Source organism: Haemaphysalis longicornis, unplaced genomic scaffold (assembly GCF_048455015.1).
Source record: "Haemaphysalis longicornis isolate Haplotype H1 unplaced genomic scaffold, Haemaphysalis longicornis Haplotype H1 scaffold_58, whole genome shotgun sequence".
NCBI classification, from domain to species: domain Eukaryota; kingdom Metazoa; phylum Arthropoda; class Arachnida; order Ixodida; family Ixodidae; genus Haemaphysalis; species Haemaphysalis longicornis.
Genome location: NW_027526401.1, coordinates 364800 through 382449, shown reverse-complemented (window position 1 = coordinate 382449; position 17650 = coordinate 364800).

Here is a 17650-nt window from a genome sequence, read left to right as displayed (position 1 = left end):
GGAATGCGTACAATGGGGCTCCGGCGGGTCCCCTGTAAGTAGTGATACCACCTAGGTATACCGTCGGTCGACGGGGCATTAACTTTACAAACTTCACGGCTTCAATACTCAGTGTGAAATTAGGCACAGGAGATGCTCCCTAGCTAGCGTTCACAAGGCTGCGATACCAGCTTATGCTTTGTCGCAGCCGTGGTCAGCGGCTTATGTTTAGCTATCTGCGCGAAGTGGTTCTGCTGTGGTGGAAATTGCGAACTCTGCCTGATTAGTCCCAGTGATGTGAGGCGGCGATACGCATTAGGCCGCCTTTTGTCATCCAGCGACGGCGCTGGAAGATTGGGCCGAAAGGTTTGAGAATCAGTGGGAGTATAGCCTCCAATACTGCAGGTCGTTGTTTTACTGGGAATTTGTTGAACCTGCAATTTTTGCTAGTACGTGAACATCAGATATGCTCCCCGCGACGGGTGAGGCCCCGTGTCCGCAACAGCACGTCCTTCACGGGTCTTTCGCCTGTTCAACCCCCAGGCCTTGCAGCAGGGCCAGATCTATCAGCTGCATTACGGTTTATAGGGACAGACGCAGCAAGGGCTCCCCGTAAACTTTCCCGGGAGACCGCGATATCCAACTGGACTACCCATGAGTTCACGAGCGCTCGTGTTACTGCCCTGAACCCGCATCTTTAGCGTCCACTTCCATGAGGCCTCCCACGGTCTGCTGCGACCATTCTTTGCCGTCTCTGGATTGGAGTCGCATTCACAAATGCTTACTGCTATTTGATCGGAATAGCAGCCAGTGAGGCCTGCAAAGTTTGTGACACCGGAGGCCCTACGACATGTCCTATGCGAGTGTCCACGTTTTTCATCGGAAAGAAGCCAACTCTCTTCAACTCTATGGAAGCTAGACTCTCGGCGGCCGTTCGCCGATGAGAAAATCCTGGGCCACTGGCCTTCTGCGTCATCTACGCACAAGGCGACAAAAGCGCTCCTGTGTTTTTTAAAAACGACGGACTTGCACAGAAGACTGCAGCACAAAAAACTACCCTCTATGAACTCACTGAACTTTTTTGTCTATAGTGCACTACCGCTGGCCTTACTTTTCCCTTTCTTTTTCTGTTTTCCTCTTTTTCCCCATTGTTAACCTTTCCAACGGGTAGGATAGCATACTAGGCCTTAGCCTGGTTAACATTCCTGCCTGCCTTTCCTTTACCTTTTTTCCTTCCTTCCTTCCAAGCGTCTTAAGGACCACAAGCAGCTGCAACAAGTCACTACGGCACCGATCCTCGGTCCTCTGGGACGCAGTTTCTCCGGCACGAGTAAGTCTTCTGGTGGCTTCCTCCGACCAACTTTTTCAGGGCGATATGGACATGTGAGACATCGGGAACCCTCCTGCGATTGTGATCTACGACAATGAAACTATTTCGTAGCCTAGGAAATCTGAGCCATTCGTACTGTGTTCGTACAAGCCACTGGATATTTGCAGTATTGCGAGCCCCTGAAGCATGGCGTCATTGTGGTCATAAAGCCTGCCGATTCTTCGAATACATAACATGGTGCAACCCCCTTGCTATCAATAGCGTGGATTAGAATCTCTGTCTCCAGATGGGGTACTGCAAGTACGGCCAAACTATCGTCTCGACATTCTCACCATTGACCTGCGTAACGGTGATGAGACAGAGGGCTTTTTGAAAATTTGTATGATTGCTGGCATTCAGGTCCAAGCATACGAGCCACCACACAGCAACTGCACAGTGGGGGTGATCAGGGGCGTCGCCAAGAGCCTCTGTGACCTTGAAATCGTTGACGCATTGCATCCCAGTGCACCTGTGAAGTCTGCCTACAAACTTGGAAGAGCTTCAGAGAGCATGAAGATGGTGTTCACCACAGAAGCAATACCTGAACACGCCGTCAACGACGGTTAGACGTGGTACCGCGTGTATGAATATGTGGAAACACCCCGCGAGTGTAAAAACTCGCAGCGGTTCCGCCACAGTGTGCAAACTCGCTGCGATGGGTGCAGTGCGGTGTGAGAGCTTTAGAGCTTGAGACTCGGAGTTTGAGAGGCTTCGCGCATTGCGTCAGAGCCGACAGACGAGCACGCCAGACGAAAGCGCCAGATGATATCCGAGCTTCCAAGCGTGTGCAGGAGGTAATTCAGAGGCACATGCCCAAGCTCGCTAAGCTGAGTGGGAGTCCTGCTTGGAGTTAAGACGCCAGAAAGCCGCTACCCAGAATATGCGCCTTGTCTGAGTAAGGTCTTCAGGCATCACCAAGTCAACTTCACCCTTCCAACTTCATCTTACTAGCACGAACCGTACTGTCCTACACGTCACTAACGCCTTCAGTAGAAAAAATTGTACTGCACCAACACCTATTTTAAAACTGTGTTCGTCCTTGAGGAAGGCGTCTTCACAGACGACGTCTCTTATGGAAGAGCCATTCTCTATGGCAAGTCGAGCTAGTAGCTCGACTTGCCTCCGTCAAGACGTGCACGTTCCCCGGTTCGGATGGCGTTAGCTACACAACCCATGCGCATCTAGTTGAAAAGGAAACAAAATGCGCATTTTAAAGGCCTTGAATCGCTCGTGGGAGACCGGTCGCGTAGAGCCAAGACAGAAACATGCTCGCATTGCGCCAGTTCTCAATCCAGGCAAAGTTCCCACTGCCATTGAGCCTTCCCGTTCTACTGCGCTCATGGGCTGTGTCAGCAAGCTCATGGAGATGATGCTCTATCGCCTGGTCTGTGATTTGACCGCCAGAAATGCATACTCGGCACAGGCGTCATGCTTCCGAATGGCATGTAGCAGCATTGACAGCGTCATCACCCTTGCGAATAGCATCGAACGAGCCGAGTGTCGGTAGAACGTCATCATTGCTGTGCTCCTTGTTACTTCATGAAGTCATTCACACAATGATGAAGTCTTCAGGCATTGGGGGCCGCAAGTACACTCAGCTACCAGACTACCTGTTCCATAGCGACCTGGCACCTGTGACTCAACGCTACGCAAAGTGGGCCCTAAACCCTACACTGTTTAACATCTCATTGTAGGCCTGGATACATGCTTTCACCATTGGTCGACATATCCCTGTACGCGTTCGATATCTGTATGTGGAGCTCTGGCCGTAACAGGCGCGTGCTTTGATCCAGACCGTAGCGATCAATTGACTTCCTTGCAGTATTCCTGACAACACGAGGACTGGAAATCTCCGCAAGTAAATGCGCTGCGACCGTCTTTACGAAGCGTGATCTCAAGCGCTAAGGACTAACTGTCGGAGGGAATGAATAGTATACGCCCCAAATTACAAATTCCTAGGTGGTAAATTCGGCAGGTCTGTCACGTGGTCACCTGATGTCCACCTTCTGAAGAAGCTCGCATCATTCGCCCGCATATTCCGTATGCAATAATACCGGCGGTAGCTCAGTAAACTATCTTATCCGACTGTACGAAGCGCGCTGCGTTGGTCCGATACGCTACGGTATTCTTGTTTTTGTCCCTCTATAAAAAATGAACGAAGCTCACACGAACGCGCAACACTTGAAGGTAGCGAAGCTGCACGCATCCTGCACTACCAAAACGAAGGCTTGTGCCCACGATTGCAGCCGATTTGCCTCTTCCTCGCTGCCGCAAGGACCTTTGTTCCATCATTTTCCATAAGGGTGAGCTTCTATTTTTTTAGAAGTTGTAACCTTGGAGGGGCGTACTCTATAACGCGTCTTTCTCGTTCCGGGCAAGTGTTGCCACGATTACGGCGAACGCTGCAGTCTTCCTCGTACCGAGCAAATGGTGCCCCGATTACGGTGAACGTGGGTTTTTCGGCCAACCTTGGTCAATTTCCTTAAGTGGGTATGCTTGGCGGGACAAACGTGTGCTGCGGACGCTAGCGGGCGCAGCAAGGCACACATATACGAGCACCCCATTTTCTTTATTTTTTAAACTGCCGGGCGGTCGCCGAAATCTTGGTCAATCTCCCTAAGTGGGTACGAAATTGGCTTGACAAACATGCACAGGGGATGGTGGGTGGTCTTCGAGAGACACGCACACACGAGCACCAGACATTTTCTTGGTTTTGTTAACTGCCGGGCGGTCGCCGGGAGGCTTGCGCTCACGTGCGCACGCTCGTCAAGTTGCTGGTATTTTCAACTGCGGACACGAAAAATTACGATTTGCCAAACAGCTTCACTGTCAAAACAGACACACAAAACAACTCTCAGGTCTATAGAGGACCTGAAAGTGCAAATATTGAGGGTTTGCATTGGCGTCCCGGAAAAACCTTCGGTGGGAACGCCAACATGCTGAATGCCGACGGCTGCCACCCCTGGCTCTCAGTACGCTGGAGCTGCTTTGTGCGCAACTTAGGATTGCGATAAGTCAACGAAGCCATCCCGTAGCGCCACGTTAGGCCACCGAAATGTGTGTCTTATTAGCAAAGCATTACCAGCAACCAACACCTCCGCTGCACCCGCCGTCGATGTCCCGCCCATACAAATCGGGACCAGTGACAGGGCTCGGCTTTAGGCGCAAGAACGAATTTCGGCACAATTACGGAGCACACACCCATCTGTACTGGTCTGTGTCAGCCACGTCCTCCAGTGTCAGGGCGTGCACCGTCATCAGTGTCACCTCGGATACAGAATTGCAGCTTTCAAAATGGCCTTCACCAACACCATCTGCCAGCCCGCACTTGAGGGACCTATTTTCACGGACTCTCGAGCTGCAATTCACTGTTTAGCATCTTTCCCAAAAGAGACAGCTCGCCGTTGGCATACATGCTCAGAACCTCCAAGCACTCCAGGCGCACCATCGTATAATACTGGAGTGCTTCCCTGCCCACCATAGCATAACCGGCAACGTCAAGGCGGATATTGGAGCATCCAAGATGCCCCAGGAAAGATGGAGAAAATATGCAAAAGATGGTGAAGAAGCATTACTACAGCGCATGCGGCTGAATGCCAACTACACGCACCACTTCCGCTTCAAGTAAAACCAGGCCATTTTGCCACTCTGCCCATAGTACAATGTATGGAAGAACTGCATACCCTATCTGTGAATGCGCACTATTCTGGATACACAGCCTCTTTCGTGGGACTACAACTGAGGGGTATAGAAGGTCCATGGACGTACCCAAAACGTGCCTCCGCACGAAAAAAGCTCTTATCGCGTACTTAGGAGACATAATTCTTCACAAAATCTTGAAAATAACTGAAAACATGTGTCCATATCATCTTCGCCATCACCATCCCCATTACCACCACCACCACCATCAACAACAGCAGTAGCATCAGCATCATAAGTATCATCATCATCATCGTCATTATCATCATAATCCTCACCGCATTCTTCTGGTCCAGGCAGCTAGGCAGCTTTGCTCGGCTAACATCGCCAGTCGCATGAAAGTTCTCTCCCTCTGTAATGCAGGAGACCAAAAAGGTGACGATAAAGGCTTCCGCAAACTAGAGGACAGTTCATTTCCGTTTCGCGGGTTCTAAGGTCGACGAAACAAGAGGCGGGGAGGAATGTAGAAACACGGGGACAGCCCGCGCCAATGCGCCGGCTGCGAAAGGCGAGAACGAATGGGCCGCGCATCTGCTCGCTTTGCAGCAAATGAGGTGGAACGACGATAGTTTTCTACCGCCATTTCACTGCCTATCCTCTGCTCCCCTCTCACCCGTTACGCTCTTCCCCTGCCACTTCGCTTTTACCATGAGGAATAAAATGGAACTATTTGTTAAAGTGGTGGTTTGGCATGCGAGCTTGCCTGTGCACGGAATACGGGTTCTTGCCAGAGCTGTAAATGGCGTTTTTCTGTTTAAAAACACGGGTTCTTGTTAGCATGGTTTGTGTGCTTATAGGTGCGGGCCATTTCGCTATGGGTGGTATTTGTTTTTGCGTAGATTTTGCGTGGATGTTTGTTGCAAACATGAAATTTGAGAAATCTTTATCGTACATTTACATGTCAATTTTGAAGTCTAAGGTGTTTTTGTGAACCGAAATCGCGGTTAATTAAAAGACCCCGATTTGATTTATCCTTACCAAAATTAACGTTACGATCCTTTTTGAATTTTATTGATTTCGTGTTCTAGAGTAACGCATTAAAAACGTGGCGCTAAGGAGTCACCTTCATAGTGTCTATGTAATTTCAAAAGTGATCTCTGTGTAACACCTTAGCGAAGTGGATCTGTAAAAGGCTGAGGGCACTCCGTTATAACTTTTATCGAGACTTCGCTGTAGGAACTGTCTCAAACCAATTTGGGCTCAATAGAAATTCTATAAAATTCCAAGAGGGACTTTTCTCCAAAAACTCGCGCTACTCGTACTACTTGGATTCTCTAAAGATTCTATAGGACGATTGCGTGTTCCTCAGGATGGCTGAGGGTAACGGCAGTGTTTGGCAGAAAAAGTTTTATTTGTACATTATAATGCCACAAACACGAAAAAATATCACTGCTTAAGGTACCCTTTACACACATAGCCAAGAAAAGTGCGCTGAACTTCGATGTGGATCACTGTCCTTACAAAAAAGAAAGTATAGCGCAAACAGAATTAGAAAAAAAACGAAGAAATCCGAGTGGCGTGCACGGACACAGGGCTGCACCATCATTCCCCTGTGGACCTCTTTTCAGAGCTCTGCAGGGCGTTGTAGTCCAGCCTTTACGTCCAGGGCCTAATGATGCAACTGCTGACCGCGGATTAGTTGCGCTTGAATGGCGTGCGCGACATGCTGCAAAAGAACAAGTCGCTGAAGACAGTCCCACTGACCAGCAACGACTTCAATCCCGACAGTTCCGCTCAGGTGTTGCTTGGCCTGTGCTCAAACACGGATGTCACGGACCTCACTCTCAATTTCAGCCACTTCAAGACTTCGTCGGGGTTGCTGCTGGCTCAGCTGACGTAGACGAACAAGGCGTTGAACCAAATTAGCATAACGGGCTACTTTGCGCCCCCACCACGGTATTTGTCCACATTGGGTCGCGGTCTGATGCGGAACCGGGACGCAATGGATTCCTCCGTCGTTCGCTGGAAAAATTCGGAGTGCTGGCATCCAGCCGTCGGGATGGCCGTGCAACGGAACGTGTAGCGTCTTCACATGGCTGTTTGGTTTGTGCTCAAGCCGAACCTTGAGAGGTCGAGCCGAGCTGTTCGAGCACATCGAGTCGAATGCTTCCTTGCTGCCACGCCTGGTGTCTCCTGCCGGGATCACAGAGCAAGAGGCGCAGGCTGCCGTATGTCCAGCGAGGCGATTCATCAGGCGTAACCTCTCCACTGTTCTGGACTGTTCTGTCGCACGCTGCAGTACTTCGCGGGTAACGGCATGCATATCGACGAAGTAAATCATGAATGCTTGCTTGCCATAGCAAAGCACCTGAAGGCGTCCGATGTCCTCGCGCGCTGTCTGTGTAAGGATTGGAAAGCTTCCTTCCGCCAGGACCTTGAGGGGACCCTGGGTGATCCGTTGGAATGGCGTCACTCGGATTCGTGCCGTCCGCTCACCGTCTTTCTGCATTACCAGAAAAAAAAAGAGCCATAAAAACTCGGGCGAAAAAAGGTTAAAACGTAGACTTCATGATTTTGAGGTTCCAGAGGTTTTTTTCGGGGGAGGGACTTCCTAGCTGAAAAAATGGCCCGGTTTAACGCTGAAACCTAGTTATCACGAGCGAAAGCAAAGCCTATGCACACAGTGTTTCGTGAAGGTTTGCCTTTGGTTGAGCTTTCAGAGCCTGCCGTCTATAGCTACATTTACTGGATGGTTGGGTTCATCCTTTCGCTTGCAGTGGAGGGAAGGCGCATACAACCTAGCCGGTACGCCATCGATTGCGAGACTGGGGAACCAAGCGGCGGCAAAGCAGCCGTTAAACCCTCGTCTTGCCACGCGATTCGCTTGCGCTGAAGAGCATGCAGAGGCAAACCAGCCGCCGCTGAGCGATAAAGCGCAGGCGAAGCGGCCGTTTCACCCTCGCAATAGTCACGTGGTACCGCAGCAGTGAGGCTCCGAGCGAGTGAATCGCTAAAAAAGAAAGGCGCAGCCTGCGCGCGCCGGTGAAGGTTCCTTGGTGCGGGGTGAGTGACCTCGGAAAATTTAGCGCAGTAGAGCCTTCCTGGTGCGTTGCTATTGGGTATCGGCGTTACATTTTAAAGAATACCTGGATAATAGCGGGGCATGTTCGATAGCCATGCCTGTCGGCGCCCCGGACTCCAGTGGTTACGGCTGTATGGGGTCAGGCCACTGGGTGTACTTCCCTAAACTGGCTATTGCGACTGCATCCAGCGGCAGTAATTTTGTAAAGGATGGGTGCTACTTACCTTGCGCCCTATAAATACAAGGTAGCGGAGGCAAGAGGCCAAATTCGGTAGCTAGTTACTGAACAGCGTCCGTGAGCGGGTGGGTGCGAGTTATAGACATGTGTTCCCGATTGTGGCGAAAACGAGCGAAACGTTAAGCGCCCAGTGCCTGGCTTTTGTCTATCCATTTTACCTATTGCCCGGTTGGCCGTTACTTGCGAGAGCTGTGGATTAATCGTGTTGCACGTGCGCTGCGATGAACAAAGGTATAAATTGATACACTCATCTGGAAATAAATTGGCTTATATTTTCTACGCAAGGTCGTGCGCAGTACGAGGTATTTTTATACAGTCGAAGAGCTAAGACAACAATAATATGGGGCGCCAAATACCCCTTCTGCACAAATGCTCCTGGCAGGCTCACCGGAGGTGTTCCTACACGGGAGTCGCTGAATTACGAACGCACAAGGTCTCAAACCTCCACGCTGGCCCTGCCAAGCCTGACAGCCAAGCTTAGCTCACCTCGCCTACACAAATTTAAAGGGAGCCTGTAGCGTTGCCGATAAACCCTCTCAGAGTTTCTCCTTTGCTTTTGTTGCCGCTTTGTTAGAGTGACTTTGCTGCGATTTTATCGCTTCAGTCGAAAGGATTAAGCCAGTCAGTAGCGATGGCTGTGGTCACGCCGCAAGCATGCAAACAATGCCCAGGCTTTGAAGAACATGCCACCAATTTACAGACATGCAGCTGCGTCGATTCGCCGCATTCTCCGCTTCGCGTCACCCGTCTCTCTGTGGAGCCCGCCACTTTCGGGAAGCCTCTCTGGCACGATAGGAAGCTAACGGTACACACCTCCACTGTGAAAAAAATGGCCGCGTATCTGGGTCAATTCGCTGCAAATGTCGTTGACAGACATGGAGGAACTTTCCTCCATGTTGACAGACTATAGTCTTCTGCCACCGCCGCAACGTAAATGCCTCTCCTCTATCCCCCTCCCGCCTCTAATGCTCTCCCCCTTCCTTTTTGACCATACCACAATAAACACGGAGGAGATTTGCTAAATAGTCAATTCAATTTTCCCGCGTTACAGTGATCGCGCCATCTACTGGAAGCTTTTGTTACTGTTAGACTTGGGACACTGCCGTGAGGTCCAGGCTCGCTTGTTTGCTATAACAAATATCAAGCACAGGTTTATTTTCAATCAAAACAACACCGCTACTACCAGTTGTTCACTCATGTTTTGCCTCAGATGAGCTTGTTTTTCATTTGCTCAACAGTGTTGACAAGTATGAAACATTTTCAGATTCAGTGGTTCGGAAAGGTTTTGGCTATATAAACTTCTCGTTCAAGAATTCTTTTAACTCTTGGCCGGATGGATGAATCGAGGAACATACATACATACATACATACATACATACATACATACATACATACATACATACATACATACATACATACATACATACATACATACATACATACATACATACATACATACATACATACAAACATGCATACATACCTACATACATACATACAGACAGACAGACAGACACACAGACACACAGACAGACAGACAGACCAAAATTTTCTGGTTTAAGTAGCCCAATAAAGACTATTATCTGCGCCCACTAAGAGAAGGGGAAAACGAGCGAAACAGCACGAGGCAGCACAAGTTCCAGTAGCCGCACGAAAACCTGAGAAGCCCTGCTGCTGAGGACGCAAGCCGCACCTGTCTCTAAACGCCAGTCGGATCAACGACGACGATATCGCGGGCCCCAAACGAGAGCGAGACAACTTCACACGGAACTTGACCGGCTGCCTGCAGGCATCCCTCGATTACGAATACCTTGATATCGAGAGCGACGAAGCGGTGTACCGTTCTCACTTCCTCACGGCCAATCTTCCCAACAAAGCAACCCAAACTGGTCGATGGATTCGTTCATCGCAAATTCTGTCAATGCTGGTGACGCCGAGTATGGCTTTTGGCCGAGACGGAATCTTCGGTGAGAGAGACTGCCTACGTTTGTTTCTTCGTAACGCAGCCGAAATTGCGTTAAAAGGCCGACCTCGTAGGTATAAGGAAGGAAATAACACGTCTCGCTTGTGGGGTGCGGTGCCTGGCAGCAAAAATGCATGATGGCCCGGCTGATATAGACTTCCGGGTTAAAGCTCCCTGGTGATTAATTACTGATGCCAATTAAACGCGTTAGAATGTAATCCTTTCATTGCCAGTATTAGAGCACTACAGCTGCGTGCGGGTGGACGCCGTGGTCACACGGTATTGCCCCGTTTGATCCTCGTGTCCCCTGATATCGGGTTGTGAAGAGCTGTTCAGGCATCGGGCAAACATGCGGACACGCTCAGGGAAGAAATCGCTGCCAGGTTTCACTCGAGCAACATCACCTGATGTTAAAACGCTTCTAAGCGCTCTGTTCATCCACGCTCCCGTTCCACTCATTCCACAGCCACGAACGCTCCGGCCACGAACTACGCCTCTCACCTCAACGTACGCCACGTTGACGTCCGTCTCGTCTCGCGGGCTCGCCACCGCCTCGCAGCTTTGCGGGCTTGGTGGCGCCGTGGTGTCGGTTTCCTGGTTGGCGTCTACCACGAGGGTCGACCTAGCAGCAGCCCTTGTCCGAAGATGTCCCCCCGCTGCAACGGCGGGCGTTCGATCATGGAGCGAGCAGATGGGCGGGTGGCGCTCGTGGAGTTCGTGGCGGGGGCTGTTGTTGTTCCTTATATTAATGGCACCTGCCCAATGAGGGGATCGGCCAAACATCAGTCGTTAAACCGAAAGAGATTACTGACTAGGTACAATACTCGAGGAAAATTAGAAAAATTTGGAAGCTTCTTTCTTCTTGTGGATCGATTCTTGACGAATCGAGTTTGAAAATGAGTCATTATTAAAATAAAACAAAAAATAAAAAAATAAAAAAAATAAAAAATAAATAAGTAAATAAATAAATAAATAAATAAATAAATAAATAAATAAATAAATAAATAAATAAATAAATAAATAAATTAATAAATAAAAGCAATAAGAAAAAAAGAAACCTGGCTGACTCCGCGTCGGCCATTTTGTTTCCAGAATTATCGGATATTCCGCTTAGATCGACTAACTAGAGGAGGTGTATTGTTAATTCTCGTATCATCGAAATTTTGCCATAAAGCCCTTAAGTCAATTGAATTCATGTCTGTGGATTGTGAAATTCTAGCAGTTACATTTAGCCTGCCTCGGTGTTTTGCATTTTCTCTGTTTAACTCCTATTTTCTGGAAGGCGTCATTTCCGCCTCTCCTCTCGATGCTGTTTTGTCATCGTGTGAAAAGCGCGTTATTATTTGCGGTTATTTTAATTCACACCATGTATCTTGGGGGCTCCGCACAGATTCCTGTGGTAGGCGGCTAAGTGGTTGGATGAATGATAACAATATACATTGTTATAACTCTCGTTCAGCAACATTTTTTCGTTGGAAGATTACTTCAGGCTTGGACTTGACTTTTTCAAACTCCGCCAATATCTATTCGTGGTCTACTTTGGATCACGCTACAAGTAGTGATCACGTTCCTATTGTATTTGAGATAGTGTGCCCTTCTAGGTCCCCACGTACTCGATGATTCAGCATACCAATTTACACCGTATGCAAAACAAAGTGAAGGTAGCGCTTCAATCTATTCCATCCGGTAACGAGGAACTCAGGGCAGTTCAAGTTACATCCATTATTTCGGATGTTGTTAAGCCTTCTCAATTCATTATCTCTTCCCAAAAAGATGGCAATAGCCCGTGGTGGAACGAAGATTGCGCGCTGGCGTATAATCAAAGGCAGGCGGCTTGGAAAGTAGTTCTTAGAAACCAATGCCCGTCTAACTGGACCAATTACAAATTTGCGGCCGCCATATTCAAACGGACAGTGTCTAAAGCGAAAGAAGTCCATAACACCCAGAAGTTTGCAGCGCTCTCAAAGCCAAAGAATAGGCGATTGCTATATAAGTTTCTTCGCCCGTGAAAAGTGCTACAGGAGCACTACAATAAAAATTCAGTGGTTCAGTCAACACATGAGTCTATGGAAGCTCTAGAACAAATTGCACAAGAACTTAAATCCCGATTTTCTTCTGTTTTTCCCGCTCCTTTTATCAGTAAACTTTCTAATGTTGGTTTCAACCCAATGACAATGTCGGAATTGGCTGAAGTTGTTTTACAGCTGTCTGTAACTGCTCCGGGGCAAGATGGCATTACTGTGCCAATGTTACAGTTTTTATTTGAGGAAACCCCTAAAGATTTACTCAACATAGTAAACACGCCGCTGAAAAATAGCTGGATACCTCCATAATGGAAACTCTCTAAGGTAGTGCCATTGTTAAAAAACGAATGTTTAGGATATGTCCCAGATAACATCAGGCCGATTTCCTTAACCAGCAATTTGGTAAAGCTCGTCGAGAGGATACTGCATGGTCGCCTTATGCGGTTTCTCGAAAACAATAGGATGTTAAGCCCCACCCAAATTGGCTTCAGACCCGGGAATTCTATTTGGAAGGCTCATGTTGACATTGAGAGCCGCGTTAAACTAGCCCGTAGACTAAAACACGTAGGCGCACTTGTTACTCTGGATATAACAAAGACCTATGACAGCGTAGAGTATACTACCTTAATGTCACATCTAGAGAGTAGCGGAATTCCACTATACATTCAGTCCTGGTCTGGTGTGTTTTTAACTGGAAGGACGTTCTTTTGTTCGAAAGATGGCATATCATCTTCGCAATATCAGCAGTTTCGTGGGGCCCCTCAGGGGTCAGTCCTTTCTCCGGTTCTTTTTAATATTCGTCTCAGATAAATTCCGATTATGGGTGGTATATCAACTTACGTTTATACCGATGATATTTCTTTTTACACATCGGACAGAGACATTCATGACTTGTGTCAACGATTACAAAGCTATCTGGTCACCCTAGATAATTGGCTTAGCAGGCTACATTTATCGCTTATTGTGGGAAAATGTGCTGTTTTAGTATTTCCGGTTTCTATCCCCATATTTATTGTACCGACAGCAATACATCCCTCAAGTTACAGAAATTGAATATTTCGGTATAATCTATAATGACAAGCTTACATGGCGTCCTCATATTAAACATGTTGCTGCTAAAGGAGAACGAGCTGCAGGCGTGCTCCGCAGGCTCTGTAACCACAAATTCGGGTTGCGCAGAGACACACTGTTAACCCTGTGAGGGTCACGGCCGTACATGTACGGCATCGGCAAACTCTTTCAAAATGGTCAATGACGTACATGTACGGCATCGCTTGTATCTTTAAAAAGCGCGCCTTTTTCGCCAACTTCTCTTGCTTGGCATGTGCTTCCACACTTAGGAAATACGTCAATTTTTTTTTCTTGCGCCCATGGTTCTTTTTATTTTTTAATGATTTACTTCAGGGGCGCACCGGCTATCGCTTGCGCATCTGCTAACGAGGGGGCGCGCTGGGTATCGCCCACCGAGTACACGGGCGCCTCTCGCTTCTTGCGCCTGCCACAGACCAAGGTCGTCTGTAAAACTAATGAGGCTCTTTTCTCCTTTTTTTTTTTGTATTTGATGAGCGGTGCGCCGTCTATCGCTCCCGCATCCAACCGCGCACGCCGGCGGGCGCGCAGCGGCTGGTTTCGCGAAACTGATGTCTATCTCATTTTGATTCACTCAAAAGGTGCCGGCTTGTTACTCTCTCGTTTTTATTTAGAATTTTTCTTGTGTAACGCCATAATAAACCACATGTATGTAACAACACAAATGATTTTTTTGTCACTTTATGGTCACCCAAAAGAATTTTTGATTATTTGCATCGTTAACGTAATGCAGAAAGTACGCGCATGAAATTTTTCTTTTTGCTCATTTTTATGCGTTAGGTTGAGCCAAGCATTATTTAGCCACATGATTCAAACCCAAGCGGATCACGAAGCACGGCAGGCACCCACAGATGCCCACAGTGAAATCGGTGGCATTCATGACGAAGCAGAAAGGGGACACCGCTGAAGACGAAGCTTTCTTCGCTGGCTGTGCGTAAACAGGCTTTCATGAAGCTCCGAAAACGCCCCTGGCGAGCAGGGGTAGCAGCAGCGCGGCATCGCCTGAGCCGGCGATAAGGCGAGCGTCAGAACATCGAGAGGGGCCAGCCGGCCGGATGTGGCCACGCACTCTCGCTATCTGCGGCGCATCTACGCAAAGATCGCGCTGGCCATGCGCTGGCATGCAGTTTTGACCGCTCCGGCCACCGCTTCCATGCTCTGTATTATTTTTGGAGCACCTGTACGAGCTTTCGGCGCACGTTAAAGATCCCCAGGTGATCAAAATTAATCCGGAGCCCTCCACTACGGCGCGCCTCATCGCCTGCGTTGCGTTGGCGTGTTAAACCCCACAATCAATCTATTTGAGCATGCAAATTCATGGTTGTGGGCAGCTTAGCCATGGTGAAAACCTGCAGCATTACGCGTGAATAATGCTCATTGCACAGAGGCATGGACTCCCGCATTGAGCGATTTGCCCCAGTTTAGAAGCGAAATCGACTCGGTTTCTAGTCTAGTTCTCCAGGAAACTTTAGACAAAAGCCTCAAGTACTCCACTCTGCAAAAAACTGTCGTTTTCGTTGTTGTCCGGTATATAATATGGCCGCTACTTTAAAAACAAAATAAAAAACACATATGGGTTCATGTGAATTTTGTACTTGGGTCTCCATGGCAGAAGCTGAGTGCATTTATTTATTTATTTATTTATTTATTTATTTATTTATTTATTTATTTATTTATTTTGCTTTTACGTTCAAGACCAGTGCATCAGAGAAGGAAGCGTAAACCAGGATACAAAGCAAATACAAAAACTGATAATATGAATATAGGCTTATTAGGGTCCGGGGTATATATTAGCTAGTGTGGAACGAACAACTTAATGGTCGACAATGGTGGCTGTTGGTCCGAGAAGGTGGTTCCGTTCTTTTGAGGTGCGTGAGATGAAGGACTGAAGACAAGCACTTGCCCTGCAGTGTGGAATTCCAACTTTATGAACCCGGTCAACTCATGAGGAAATGTACAGAGGTGGTAGTATGAGTTAGGTGCGCAAATGGGAACTGTGATTGAATCATCTCCGTGGGATGGGCATAGGCGAGAAAATTGGCGACGAGTTGTAAGAGAAAAAAGGTAAATAAGAGAAAAATAAAAAAAGAAAAATAAGAGAAAAGAGAAAAATAGAAAAAAAAGAGAAAAATAGAAAAAAAGAGAAAAATAGCAAAAGAAAAATAAGAGAAAAAAGAGAAAAAGAAAAGAAAAAAAGTTATCAGTACTAGGATCTCATGTCGAAGACGCGTGAGCTAATTTACTACGGACTACGTTAGTTTGAAGGACATAGGGGGAGGAAGAGGCATTGCGGTGAAGATGTTCTAACGTTCTGTTAGCATTCCTGATAATCGTATGAAGTGATTGGGTCAGCCAGGAAGTGATCTGAACCCCAAGATTGCGGTAAGAAGAGACTGACTCGAGCGGGAAAGTATTTAGATAGATCATAGTATGCAGCAGGACTAGATGAGGAGCGAGAAATGCGCAATGCTCTACATCAGTGGTTCTCAAATGGGGATCCGTGGACCCCAAGGGGTCCGCCAGAGCATTTCAGTGGTGCGCGAAGCCTCCCTCAAAACTCCCCGCCCCCCGCCCCCGCCATTCTTTTCTCGATTTTGCCAGCATTTGCATGCAATGCAAAAAAGGTGGCTTCACCGCATTGCATGTACGTTTAGTTTCTCCGCGTAGCACATATTATAACATCTACTTTTTGAACAACGCGTCAGCTATGAGAAGAAAAAAAAATCAGACAGAAAAGGCAGCATATAGGCGTTTAAAAGACTTTTAGATTCAAGAGCGAATTGTTTAACATTATGATGCGCATCGCCATCAACGTCAAGCAGAAAAGGCGGGCATTGGATAAGTGTGTGGGCGACATATGCTGCAAGTTTAAATTGTTTGACATTATCGCTCCGGTCATAATGGGCTCCATCATGGGGTCCCCATCACTTTCGGAAGCCCGAAAGGAGTCCCCGGGGCAGCCATGGCTGAGAACCACTGCTCTACATGGTGCTTGAAACCCTTTTATATAGAGGCAGGACAAGGGAAAGCCTGGTCGTAACGCGTGACAGGTGAACGTAACGGCACATGAGGGGAGTAGGTGCCCACCAGCCAGTGAAAGCTCGGACTTTGGGGAAGCTGTCGCCTGAAGTGCGGGTAGTCTGCCTGCCGAAGAAATTCGCGCGAAAAGACAAACGAACGAAAGCGATGAAAGAGAGGCAAACGCTACGCATCTGTAAAGATGTTTTTGATTATCGTTAGGCTTTCGCCTCCGAAGAACGTAAACAGACTTAAGTGGCCGAGAAATGTTTGGTAGATATTCGTAGGAAGCATCTCCGCCTTTAAAAAATTGATCCTAGTGGCCCTTACTACCCCAAGTTTCTATATTAGCGACAGACGCCACCCACTACAGCCCTAAATCTTGCCACTTTTCGAATTTGAACTTGTCCGTAGGAAGGGTATTTTTGGAGACTAGAGTTTAAAAAAAAAAAAAAAACATCGATGGAGTGTTGGAAAAAGAAAAACAAAAATACATAGTACGGATTCTTGGGCAAGTTGGTGTGGCGATCTTGATGAATTCATAGCGCAAAAAGGACGAGGACAGAGAGAGAACACACAACACAGCGCTAACTTCCAACTAATTTTATTTCACACAAACGTACAGGTGCGGTCAAAAGTAATTGGAGCACGGGAGCGGTGTCCGCACACTGCCGAAGCGCCATGTAGCAGCGCCGGGCGTAACGAAAAGGACCCGACAGCGCATGCGCGCGTGACGTACAGATGACCCTACAACAGTTCGGAGTGTCTTTCTTTATTCCTAGTCCGATAATTTTCCAATGAACTTCACCGAGCACGCTGGCCGCAGTGATGGCGCTGATAGAAGACCGCGATGGGTCTGCAACTCGCGCATGTGAACTGCCAAAGAAGCGGCGGTATCAGCGCTACCTTAAGCAGCGTAGTTTTGAGCGCTGGTTTTTTTATCAATGAGCAAGGGAAATACTGATGTAGCTTTTGTGTCGTGAAGAACGCACAGTCGTAGGTTTGAATGGGTCCTAGCGCATCAATAAAAGAACAAACCATGAAAACAGTCGCCTTAGATTTGCTGCTCATCAGATAAGGCATGCCAACGCATGAGAACCACATGCTGAGGGGGCGGTATTTTTTGGCGGAAGTTGAAAGCAGCGAGTATTCACTTCTTTTTCGCGGACGCTAAGTGTCGATTTAAACGAAATACTATTCCCGTAGAAGTTTTCTGCTTAGTCTCTGCCGTCATGCCTTCAAGAGTGCC